Below are 14,177 nucleotides of genomic sequence, written 5' to 3'. Positions count from 1 at the left end.
TACATCTTGGAGATGTATTTTTTCTAATTTTGTTTTAGTAACATACCCTACAGTTTAAAAAATATGTTTTTCTTGACCTATACATTTAAGTAATATACTAGTATTTGCATTATATACCCAGCTCGTCTTCCGACGGCATGAAGCGCAAACGTAAGATACTGGTCGCGTATACCTAGAATATATTTAATATTGTGGATATATATTTTCTCAATCATCAACCTACTAAATTACTGATAGCAATACAGATATAATTCCACGTTAAACATGCAAAATAATGACCACCAAAATAGAAACGAAAATCGTGCTGATACTTTTAACACTGGCTCATCCTATATTCTGCTCTCTTTCTATCAAAAATAAACGGGCAACGGTCACATTGACTCTACGCCGTGTATAATTTTTTCAAGACTTTGTGTAATTCGACTGCAATTTCGTGTTTAGACATTTGGAATATGATTTATTAAACCCTGTTTCACGCAATTCTTCGAAAATCGAGAATATTTCGTTTGAAACACTTGTATTACTAGCTGATTTTGACGTCACTAGTAACTGCAATATTTCGACTAGCTCATTTGGATCGTAGATTTATATGCATTAAAATCATCTTTGGTGTTTAATTTAGGATTTTTTGAAAATATTAAATTGCCAAGCCTTTGTGGTGTTTGCGGGTAACAGTATCTTCAATAGTCAACGTATTGTCGACAAGATAAATTTATTTTTTGCCTAAATGTGCACTGCCGTTAGCTCGTATTTTAGGTCCATACGTCTTGTCTATATCATAAGATTTAAACAAATAATTTATTTTAAAAGAATCCTCAATACTATTGTCTTTTCTATGTTCTATGGTGTCCTCCTTAAGTTCTATGGCTGGAGCTTGAAATGATGATGGATTAAAATGTTTTATTTTTTCCAATACTTCAATAATCGGTGGCTTAGGTTACGTTGTGGTTGAGGCGTGGAAGCCTCCGGTTCGTTCTTCACCCTCATTGTCGTGTCTTTTCTCGTCATGACGGGCTGTCAGAGCGTCCAGCTCTTTTGGACTACTACAGTTCTTTAAGTGCTTCTTCAGGCAGCAAGGCTTTCAAGCAGTCTTTGCAGATATTTATTGGGCCACTAGATATTGTAACGATTTACAGATAACTGACGCGTCTTTTATGTCACGCTTGATGAATTTGCTTAGGTAGACAGAACATAGGAACGTTGAGTACGATAGTATAAATCATTGGCATAATAGCCAATCAGTCGAGTTTGAATCGTGAAATAAAGACAACAGTCACCTCTACATTTTTAAGTAACATAATTAAATTATAATATCGTGTTCAGTTACGTTAGTTTATGAACGCATTTCATACGTTTCTAGGACCTGTAAAATATAACTTAGACAACTTTATTTGCACCAATTCAACAACCTGGTTCACAAGATCAGTTCGTGTAGTAGGAATAACCAACTACTCTTTAACTGGATAGAATTATTTATAAATATTGACCGCCACTTAAGTTTAAATAAACGAGGTAGGCGTGTTGCAATATCACCGTGTTATCATATCCATTGACTCAAGACTGAACCCAATTTGGTACCCTTCATTATTTCCTTGTATTTTTATAAATAATAATAAAAATAAATAAATGATAAAGCTACCGAATGATCGAGGGGGTGAGTGGTGGTGTACTTGCTTGGTGAGTGATGGCCAAGACGGCGGCGGGTGAGTTAAGATACGGGGGGTTGGGTAAGGTGTGAGATGGTGACATTTTTGAATCAGCTTTTTTAAACTATTGATGTTTTACCATACCGTGGAAACTTCTATATTATATTTTTCAAAACAGGTGCTTTTTTTCATAATTAAATCGTGACAACTGGGCGATTTGACGACCAGTCATAGTGATTATGGCGAACTATAAATGTTTTGATTTGTTATAATACGTTGTGACATACCATACACGCATATAAATACCTAATATTTTCTGCCATAGCACGTGGACGTATATAATATAGTGCCTATTACCAATTACCCAATGTAAATTAAAATAATCTTCAGTTCTTTGTTACGTATAGGACGAATTATGTTTAAAGAACAAACAATTTCACCGTGTAGATTAGATACACACTTGAAACTTGTACTTGTACCTATACTATGGAATTATCATTAATTAGACGGGTGTGGTTAGAACGAATTACAGTCACCGAACGAAATATTTATGAATCTTTCGAAATATAATAATTGATCCCGCTGCTTTATTGTCACGAGCAGTACGATTTGTTCGTTAAGAATAGATTAAATCATAAATTATTTGTAAAACAGATGTCAAACTTTCCAACTCGGATACCAAACATACTATAATTTAGGGATACGCATATTACCTCAGCCTCCTATTTTATATTTTAAAATTTTTACGGAAATGGTTTGTGTCTAGAGTTTTTAGTATACTATGAAAAAAGGTTGCCCACAAGATCCGGGGATAATTCTGCCGTGATTACGACTTTTATAGTTTAGTATATTTATCATAGTTAAGCATAATAGATAGGAATTTAAAACACAATTATAATTCAGTAAGATGACTGATTAAAAGTTCTTGCCGGGCAGGAGGTCTCGACTGTACATTATGCGCACGTGGTAAGGGAATCCTCGGAGATGAGGAATAATATATTGACTGCCCTACAACGCTACATAATGAATAAATTATAAATGTTGAATGGTGATAGATGATGATGATTTATAGTACCTATAGTGCAGTACTAAATAGTATACAGTAGGTCTATGATCACCAAATAATATGTTTCAACTAGATTACCCCGCATTTTATTATTGTTTCTTTTTTTTACAAAGCTTAGACTTAAGCAATTTTTATTACCTTTTTATTATTATTCGCGCATTACGCATTTATTCGTCGTATTCGGTTTGACAAGGTTCCGCGCGTTTTACTATGAACTGTACTGATTGTTATCTAATTATTATTATATGATATTATACATATGTTTATGATGTTTTACTCGCTCCCAATCTGTATAATAGGTACCTATTATAAACTTAATGATTTAATAATACTCAACATAAATCTGAGGCCTGCGTCATCTGCAGCGCCCGCGGGTTGTTGCAAAATTGGCAACGACACGCTGGTATTTTGCACACGAGACAAACCGGAAAGAACCTAAACATTTTTGCGCACGTTGATTAATCATACGGACATACGTCGTCTTTCGTATGACGAGCTTCTCGAGATAGACCATCTCGCAAATTGAACCCATACGGCTATATCATAATATAAAGTGATAAATTATTCTTAACAACTCGTAACACTCCGTTTATTATAATAATATTATTACTGTAGTATTATGTATATCGTATGAATTTGTTGGACCTCTTTACGTCCATTCTACGGCTGGTCATCGTTGGTCCTGTGCGGGAACGTGTCGACGCATATTAGTGCCGAAAAATCCCAATTATTCAAAAGAAACTATCGATCAATGCACCAGAGTAATGGAGAAAAGTAAAAGACCTACAGCTTAGAACCTATATAATATACTGATAACTATAATATATCATGTCACTTCGCGAACTCGCCACTCGGATCAATGAGTCGTTATGTACATATAGGTACACATAACATATTGTATCTTATTTGGCAGCGGAAGGTATGCCAAAAATTTGCCGGCACCCATTTCCGGTCAACTCGAGTCATTACGCATACGGGTTGAGTGTATAATATTATAAAGCTATAAATTATAATAGGTACACTCCATTCGTGGCGAGAGTAAAAGTCCCGCCGCCGACCACCGCGAAAACCAGGCGGTGATCCGACGCGCCTCCGCAGCCGTCGTTACAGTATGGTTAGTATAATTATTTTACCATTCGGAGGTACGCAATATGCGGGTGGGACGGTCGTCCAATTTGGGCGAGTGCGCGTTATAAAATATTTCAGTCGAAATGCATTCGGCGTTCCCGATATAAAATAAAATAGACTCAACAGGGAAACATCACATGGTTTCTGTTAGGTTCCGAAGTGAACGATGTTATCGCCTTTGTCCGTATATTATGAGTATCTACTATCTAGGTATATATTATAGTATAATAATAGCTATATATGTATAGTGTATGCAATATACATTCATACTAATAATGATCGCTGGATCCGAGCTCGATGGCGGCGTAGTATTCCTGTATACGTTCGATCTACATAATAATAATAATAATATATTAAATCAAGTAAATCGGCCAGTGCAGCGGTACCTATATACTGGCCGCCCGGGCCATTGTGCTGCCAAACGACGAGGGCGGGCGCGGACTATTATAGTATTATATGCTATAATATAATATATTATTATGTCCGGTGAGAATCGTCCCGCAGAGGAATAAATGATACGCGCGTTATATTATAGCATAGGTATATCTATGAAATATATAAATAGTAGTCTTACGATATTCTCTTCGTCGGGTATATATTATGATTATTATTATTATCTGGGTACGCGTACGCGACATATAAACCCGCTGACGTGAGCGCGAGTAAAACGCATTAAACGAACACTCGCCGGCACCGTAGTCATAGTGTAATGCGTTATTTTATTACACATTAAATTGTCGTTATTATTATAATAATATATAAATGTAATAGACCATATTATTCGTGCACTGTGTCACAATAGGCACGTATGTCGACTACCGTGTTAACGATAATATACGCGCTAGGCTGTGCGCTTCCCCGTCAGAAGCTCGCTCGCTTTAACTGCAAGCCAGATCGATTGTGCGAGACTTTGCCGATTGTCGTCGACCTATAAACGTCTATCTGTGTAACTATACATCACAAACTGCAATTCGACCGCGGTGAATTCGTCTGTTTGGCGTGTTTGCATTAGGCAGAAAACCCTGGTCGCACTGTTAACACCTGTATAGCAAGCCAACATTTTGTATTTTTTACTTCAGTAAGTATTACAACATCGAGCAAAGTTTAAGAAAAATGGCTGAGAAACTTCAATATGGTACTTTTAATAAGGTGTGATATCGTTAAAACATTTGTTGTTAACAACAATTTTTGTCTGTTTACAGCTGTTATAAAAAGCAAACAAATAGTTATATTTATTAAAAATAAATTGAGACAGCAAACGGTTGTTTTTTTTAAAATGCTATTATTATTATAAGTAATATACCTACCCAACAAACTTAATTTCATTTCTTTTACAGCACTATTATGAATTTAAATGTTTAACCAACTATCAAAATAGAAATAAGTTATCTAATTTCAAATTGAAAATTATAACAATGTAATTTCAATTTTTTACTCAATATTTGATTCAATATTGACACATCAATATTGGATACATATTTCTTTTAAATCTCTTCAAGTATCAGCCAACATGCTGTAAGCTCTTTCAATTCCGAATGTGATCATTAAAATGAATCCCACCCATCCTGAAAATAGGTCATAATAATCCATCAAATTGAAATGACCTGAGGTCAATTTACTTCTAATCGATGTCTGCAGGTGTATTTCCGTCGCCGCCGACATCTAATTTTATCTCTTAACAGAAATACTAAGCTGCAGTAGTTTCACTTGAATCCCGGAAAAAAAGACCAAGGAAAAAAAGACCAAGGAAAAAAAGACCAAGAAAAAAAGACCAAGGAAAAAAAGACCAACAGAAAAAAAGACCAAAGAAAAAAAGGACAATTTACAATTTTTGAAAACTACATTTTAAAACCGAGAATAATCATTTTAGTTATTTTGTTGTAATTTTATGATATAAAATATAGTACTGTAACACTGGTAACACTGTAAACAGTTAATGTTGTAAATAAGTCAAAATATAAATAGTAATTAATAATAAAATATAATAAATATAATAAAATATAATAAAAATGTTTGAAAAAAATTAATTAATGAACACCATATTGTGTCCACAACATACAAAACAGCATTGTTCTATGATAACAGTAAAATGAAAATTGTATTATTTATTATTAATGATAACGTATTGTGTGCGCTACAGCCGTTAAGAACCTAACCTAACCTTGTGTATAATATCCAAAAAATATATTATAATGTACATATTAATTATAAAATTACAACAAAATAACTAAAATGATTATTCTCGGTTTTAAAATGTAGTTTTCAAAAATTGTAAATTGTCCTTTTTTTCTTTGGTCTTTTTTTCTGTTGGTCTTTTTTTCCTTGGTCTTTTTTTTCTTGGTCTTTTTTTCCTTGGTCTTTTTTTCCTTGGTCTTTTTTTCCGATTACCGTTTCACTTATATGCTTAAGGAAAATCAGTATGAGTAGTGGCACTTGTTTACAAGTATATACTAAAGTTCAAACTTTGGTAAAGCACTACATACTTTTATAATACTTTTTTTTAGTCGATCTTCAGCTCGGAATTTATGGCCATTAGCTGTTTGTAGGTTTTGTTGGTTTGTAGGAGGAGGAACGGTTTGGTTTTAACACGTGTGTGTTTGGCAGTATTTTGACTGGGTACTTCTATGGTTTCTGCCATGTCCGGTTGTGAGATGGCGGTCTCTCTCTCCAGACGGGTGTCTGCCCGGAGAAAAGTGCCTCCCTTGATCGATTTTCGAACCTGCGACGGTGCAAGTTGCTATACCGACGCCTGTGATAATACTATATTCTACAACAATACTATATTACAGACTAAAATATATTTTTCTAAGGCCTCTTCGAATTCATTAATTTGATTTTTGTCTGACGCTTTAAGAGGACGCCACACCCGCATGTGTTGTCTCCGTCTTACAAAGGTACAACATAGCAAAAACTGTTTTGCGCGGGACAACTTTTATTTTTCTGTGTTTGTAGTAGGGGAGACCGGGGCTAGTTGACACACTTTATACAATTTTTCTTTCCACGATCAGAATTTCCATTTTAAATACTCGAATTTGTATGTATCCTTTCATTAACATGTAAGCTATGAAATCGTATCATTATATAGTTTAAATATTTAACCCTTTTTTGTACAAAATTTAAAATGTAAAATAAAATTTTTGTGTCAACTAACCCCGGAATCGGGGTTAGTTGACACAGGCATTGGGTCATATTGACACAAAATTAAACAAACTTATTTTGTATAACAAATTACTGTATTATAACAAATATTAAATATTTTTGATTGATAATAATTAAAAACAGGTATTAACCTTAAAATTAATATTTTCATAAACTCATTTTAAGAAATTATATAAAAAAAACTAATAACATTTTTTGTAAAAACAAAATAATAATAATACATAATAGATTATAAGAATAATACATTTTTAAAAATAACTTGAAACTTTTTTGACTTAAGAAAAATATTGAACTGTATTAAAATTATAAAATTAAAAACTTTAAATTCTCTAGAAAACTAATCTATGTCGTCATCTGAGTCACAGTGTTGACAAATATATCGATCTTCTTGACTGGTGCATGCTTCGTGAGACCAATTTTTGCATTTAACGCATTGAACCCATTTTTCTTTGGGGCGACTGGACGAAAATAACTCACAACAAACTAAACACATTGTATCGTCTTCTTCGTCGTCATTTAAAATTAACTTTTTTTTCGCCAACTTTATTGTTTTTGACTGTCGCTTTTTACTTCCACTTGATTTTTTCGCCTGTCTTTCCTGTTTTTGTTTTTCTAATTTTTCTTTCTCGGGTGTATCTGTTAGTATAGCTGTGTGACGTTTCCTAGGATTTGTTCTACCTGCTTTTCTTTGTGGTGCTTTTGGTAATGGTCTAATATCTTCTGGTGTTATAATAGGTGATAATGTGTTTAGATTGGCAGGTAAAGGGCTACTTGTAAAATTATTTGAAGTTGACGCAACTGGCTCTTCTGTTTCTGGTAGATTGTTAGTAGAATTATTTGAAGTGGACGCAACTGGTTCTTCTATTAATAGTTGATTGTTAGTAAAATTATTTGAAATATCAGGCGGTAAATCAATGCAATCTTGTTGATTTGGTTCTTCAATTAATACTTCAGGTCTATCTGTAGCATAACCTGGCATAAAATCAACTTCAGTGAAAATATCCGGATTAAATGGATAAATTCCACTGACAGAAAAACCGGATGAAATATTAGTCGGAGTAGCAGCGAGTGGTAATGCTTGCTTAATAATACCAGGTATATCGTATATAGACATCGTTTTTCCAGGATTATTAACTATCCACGAATCACACGTGGTATTGACGTATTTTTTAAGTGGTCCGAAAACACTCCTGTCTAATGGCTGTAACTTATGCGAGCAGTGGGGTGGGAATGATAGCATAATGATACCATTTTCTTTACAATAGTTTAGACCTTCTATTGATAAATGCGATTCATGATTGTCGAGTAACAATAATATTGGTTTCTCTTTTGAACATTTCACAAATCTAACAAAATGTTTTAAATATTCAACAAAATGGGTTTCATTCATCCACCCTGACACGTTTGCACCGCCAGCACAGCCAGAAGGACCATTGGATAAAAAATAATCTCGAAAATTAACTCTGGGAAAAACAAAATATGGTGGAACACTGTTACCTGCTGCTGAAACAGAATACGCCAAAGTAACTAATGTGCCTCTTTCAGCTGATGTTATTCGACCAATTTGCTTAAAACCTTTACGAGCTACAACTTTATTGGGTTTCTGTACTGTGGTTATACCCGTTTCGTCCATGTTATATATATCCCCCGGACCAAATGAATGACGACTTAAAACGATTTTTAAATTATCAAAAAATCTTTGAACATTTATTCTATTAAAACTGGATGCTCTAGCAAGACTTGTCGCTTCTGGAATTCGTATAGATAAATCAGTCCTACGTTTTTTAAAACTAGTAAACCAATCTGGCCCAGCAATTTTATTTTTCAACCAACTTTCAGGAATGTTTTTTATTTTCAATTCATATGCATACTGATATGCTAGCTTACGAACTTCGTTTGGTGATAAGCCATAATAAATATCTGAAGATTTTTTTATATAAGCAGCAAGCTGTTCCTCTTCACATATTGAAAATACTTGTTTATGTTTACTGTACCCTACACCACTAACCTGGTTAATATGATCTTCTTCGTTATCTAAGAGTTCACGTTTTTTACAATAGCGTGATAATGTTTTAAACGGTATATTGTAATCTTGTGCTACACTTCTGCGTGACATATTGTCAACTAAAACTTTTTTTACGGCAATTTTTATTACGTCGATAGGTACTTTTGCTCTACTTGATGTCCTTTTATAATTTCTAACCATTGCTAAATACCTACATATAAGGAAACATATCATTATAAAATGAAAATTTCTACAATGGGGCAAATTGACACGTGTCAATTTGCCCCGATCTACTTGTGTCAATTAACCCCAAACGGTTTTTTCTAATATTTGGCATTTTGAAAAAAAGTGGGATGTTTAATTAACACAACAATTATGATATTAATTAGTACGTACTGTTATCTTTATTTTGATGTGTTGAAATTAAATTATTACGTTGTTTATTCTAAAAAAATATATTTTTTTTAAGCATCATAAAAATTACTTTTAACAGATAAATATACAAAATTGATAATAACTGAAATAGATTAAATCGTTAAGTTTTGTTATCACGCATGATAGGGGGTAATCATATGATTGATTCATCGATGGTGCTACAGTTTGTCCAACATAAATTGTATAACTTATAATTGTTATGTGTCAATTTACCCCTGAGGCCAACTTGCCCCGGTCTCCCCTAGTGGCTCCAAAATTTCTGTACATATCGATTAGAAAATTCTCTATGCAACAGCGTGCCTATATTTTAGATAACATAAATACAATAAAAGTTATTTGCTTCTAAAAATTTTGTTTTTTTTTCATTTGCTTATGAAAAATGATTGGATAGTGTAATTAAAAAAAAGCACGCTGTTGCACAGATAAAGTTCTTCTTTACGTGTTGGGAAAATTTGGTAATTCTGCAACAATTAACAAATATGGTGCGAGAAAAGTTCTCCCGCGCTACACAGTTTTTGCTATGTCGTAAATTTGTAAGACGGAGACAACACATGCGGGTGTGGCGTCCTCTTAAGAAAACACCATTTAAATAATCCTGTTGGTTGCCTATTACATTATATTATTATGATAATATTATACAGTTCTTTTAATAAGTTTTTTAAATACAAACTAAGATTATTGTTAAAAGTAATAAAATAATCACTTATTATTCATTTTGATGATTTCGTTTATCATTAAAAGAACATACAACACGTCTACGTCTTGTACATTGCATTTTCAGTAGGTCTTCCAAAGCATTATGTTCTTTTTCTTTTATGCTAAATTCAGTTATAGTACATAGTTGTGGGACGAGGTATAATGTATCAATTCTATTATTATGATCTGAAGTGTTTAACATTGGCTGGTCAGCATCCAGATTAGTTATGTTCTATTTCTAAAAATGAAATATGTTTTTCATGTCGAATTCAGTTATAGTACATAGTTGTGGGACGAGGTATAATGTATCAATTCTATTATTATGATCTGAAGTGTTTAACATTGGCTGGTCAGCATCCAGATTAGTTATGTTCCTCTTCTAAAAATAAAAAACATAATATATATTAAATAAAATAGTCTTACAATTACAATAACCACCTATATATCTATACTAAAAAGCGCTACTTGTTTCTTGTACAATACATTCACAATGCATTAGTTACTTACTTGTTCATAGAATTCCTTATACGATATCCTTGATCCGCCTTCATCAATAAATTATGAATAAATATTTAAATGGTCGTCAACGCCCTGTATTTTGTACGTTTTATTATTATGTGATGTTAGAACTACAGTACGAATTATACTAGCTTTAAAATATCTGTAGTCACCTTTAATCTTCTATATTGTTACCACTATGTACGATTAACGTAACAAAATCTTAATACATATTTAAAAAAAAAATACTAAATTTAACTTACCAAATGTAAGACATGTCTGAAACATGAAACACATTCGCAGTCGTCTTAATAATATTATAACAATGCATTATAGCTACCTGTGCCGTAAGACATTGATGAACCTGTCTCTTTGTGTTACCACATTTCTCCGGGTATAGTATTGAGCCCAGATAAATATAATTTAATCAAGATAAAGATATTTTATAGTAATGGTATCTAGATAAAGATGAAAATAAAATGATTTTATCTAGATAAATCATCGGATAATTTTTTTTCTTGGTTTATGGCACTCATTTCTTATTAATTATACAATATAATCATTTATGTATATTTTATTGTAATGAATAAGCATATTAATTTGCATTAATAAATTTGTTTCAAGTAAATAATGGTTGAGAAGTTCCTGTTCACAATACTAGTTTATTTTAATTATAATTCAAATAAATATAAAATTATACCTACCAATAATTATTTGTTAAAAAAAATTGAGCCATCTTGGCATATTATAATTTGTAACAAAATAAAAAACATCATTTATGGGATCTGCAACTTAAGAGCATTTCAAATGTGTTGTCTTTTAATCTGTTTCGTCTTGGGGTTAAAACCTTTATGGCCCCGCTAAATAGTTGTTCAACTGGAGTTGATGGTAATATTGTATTATACTTAAAGAAACTTGCTTGACAATTTTAAATCGATCAAGCAACACCAGCTCTTTTTTCTTTGAATTTAAAAATGTTAATGCTTGAACACTAGTAGCATTTGAAACTCTTACATTATCGTCACTTAAATCATATTCTTGAGACTGTGTAATTGTACGAATGTTTATTGTAGAACGTTCAGATAAATTATTGAAGAATCCCTCACTATCACTATCTTCATTGTTAGTGGACCCAGATGATTTATTTTCAGTTGTGGTACTTTGTCTCACATTCATTAAAAAAAATTTTTTACACAAATTTGTGTACCTTTCTGGAACCCAAGATAACTTAGGATGACTTGCAGATGCAATAATATATGTTTTGCTTCTTATATCACTAACATCAAGTACATAATAAAATCTTTTTTCTAAAGAACTTATTAATACTGAACATAATGGTCTGCAGTGCTTTAAATTGGTGGGTTGAATTAATAGTTTTCTTAATATTATAAATGTGGGTGCAACATACTCGAACATACCTTAAATAATTATGTTTTTCTCCTTGTAGCCTATCAAGGGAATTTGCTAATGGCTCTAACAATAAGCAATACTCCTCTAAAAGTACCCATTCATTACCTTAAAGATTATTCAGCTTTAAGATATTAAATAATATCACTATTTTCTTCTAATGTTCCAAAATTGTTTTAACAGCATCTTATTTTGAGTTCCACCTTGTCACAACAGAAATGGGAAATTTACAGTTGCAGAATATTTTTCTAGTTAATTTATGAATAAATATTTAAAGTCTCATCGACCCTTGTATTTTGTAAGGTTTATTATTATGTGATGTCAGAACTACAGTACCAATAATACTTTTTTAATATTTCATTCGACCAACATTTGCTATAATATTACAGCAAGAGGAGAAGATTTGAGTGCTTCGTATGCAAAATATTACCATGGTATGAAAATGCTCATAACTCAGTTATTAATAATTTAAGTTTCGTTAAAAAGTAATGTTTCACACAATTGTTTTAATTATTCTTACCAATTTGGATTTAAGTTTGATGACAATATAGATATGTTAATTATTGAATTATATTGATTGGTATAGATAATTAAAGCTAAAAATATATAATCAGTTCTGTTGAAAATACAGGCTGCAAGACAGTGACAACAATTGGACTCTTCAAGTTGAATTGGTTTCGTCATAATAATATTATAACAATGCATAATAGCTAACTATGCCGTAAAACATTCATAAATCTGTCCCTTTTTATCACTCCAGGTATAGGCATTGCCTTCGGAGGCACGCCGCGAAGCGCCCAGTCGGGTATTGCTAGTGGTCCTTTTTGTCTCTCTATTGCTTCAGTTGTAATACGTTCCTGGGCTGTTGTAGGTGGATTTTCAGGAATTTCTGGTTGCCTGGTATTTTAAAACTGAATAGCTACTGGATCCAAATTCTATTGTTGGTGGAGGGACGCCACGGAGTGCCCTATCGGGTATTGTAAGTATTTTATAAACTAACAATAACAGTTCAGTTAATGTATTTAAAACTATTATGGAATCTATGTATAAAATATAAATATTCATTCATTTCCCGTCAATTTATGATAATTATTACATTTTTATCATTACAATTTTTATTTACGCCCCCTTTACAAAAACCAATCACATAGACTTCGCATAGTTTTTACTTTGTAACATACGAAGTTAAAAACCAGTGCCTTTGCTGGTCTCAGAGATATCTCATGAATACCAGTTTGAGTGATGTTCTCAATGAAATGTTAAACGATTAAGTATCTATAGGACTTCACAAATAACTTCTTCCTCACTTCTATTTATTACGCATAGAAATTTGGAGTTGTTCTAACCAGTGGCGGCGTGAACTATTTTAATTTATGAGGCAAGTATAAATGCTCGACCACCACCACCTAAATTTTTTCACACGGACCCGTGGGGCCTTTGCCCCCACACCCCCAAATTCTCAATTCTACAACAGTAATATACTTTGTCATGTTAATATCAGAAATATAATAAAATTACTTATAATATATAAATAACAATAAATTGTCCCTCAATAAATCTGATGTTGCTGCAAAAGTATCAATGGCCAAATTATAATCTATGTTTATATCTCTTTGACAGTTTAAAATCATCAAACTTTCTACTCGGTCTTGGCTTGTAGTTAATCTCAACCGTGACTTAATCAGTTTTACCTACTATTGAAAAATTTTTAATTAGTTTTTTATTATTTTATTGGGTTATTTTATTGTAATAAATATTATAACAAATTATAAATTGCTACAAAAATAAAAAATAAAAAAACATAAGCAAGCTTTATGGGATTTATTCTAAGAGAACGCTACGTCGCTACCCATACATTTATTGTCTCCAGAATATGAACAACAAATAACCTAACTTAATAAAATTTTAAAGTTAAAAGTAACATAACCGTCAATTCGTCATGACTTAAATATTACTTGCATCCACGATCCACCAGTGCTGTACCGCGGATATTTCTATGCGTGTAAGTTTTTTTATGATTTCCAATAGGGCTGGGTGGGAATCGGTGGTTGAAACAAAATGTAAACATTTATTTGTAACTCGTTCGTTTTCTACTAAATAAGTCTGAAAATAGAATAAAATATAAATAACATAACAA

Source organism: Myzus persicae, unplaced genomic scaffold (genome assembly GCF_001856785.1).
Source record: "Myzus persicae strain clone G006 unplaced genomic scaffold, MPER_G0061.0, whole genome shotgun sequence".
In the NCBI taxonomy this organism is placed as follows: Eukaryota; Metazoa; Arthropoda; class Insecta; order Hemiptera; family Aphididae; genus Myzus; species Myzus persicae.
This window is presented reverse-complemented; position numbering follows the sequence as displayed.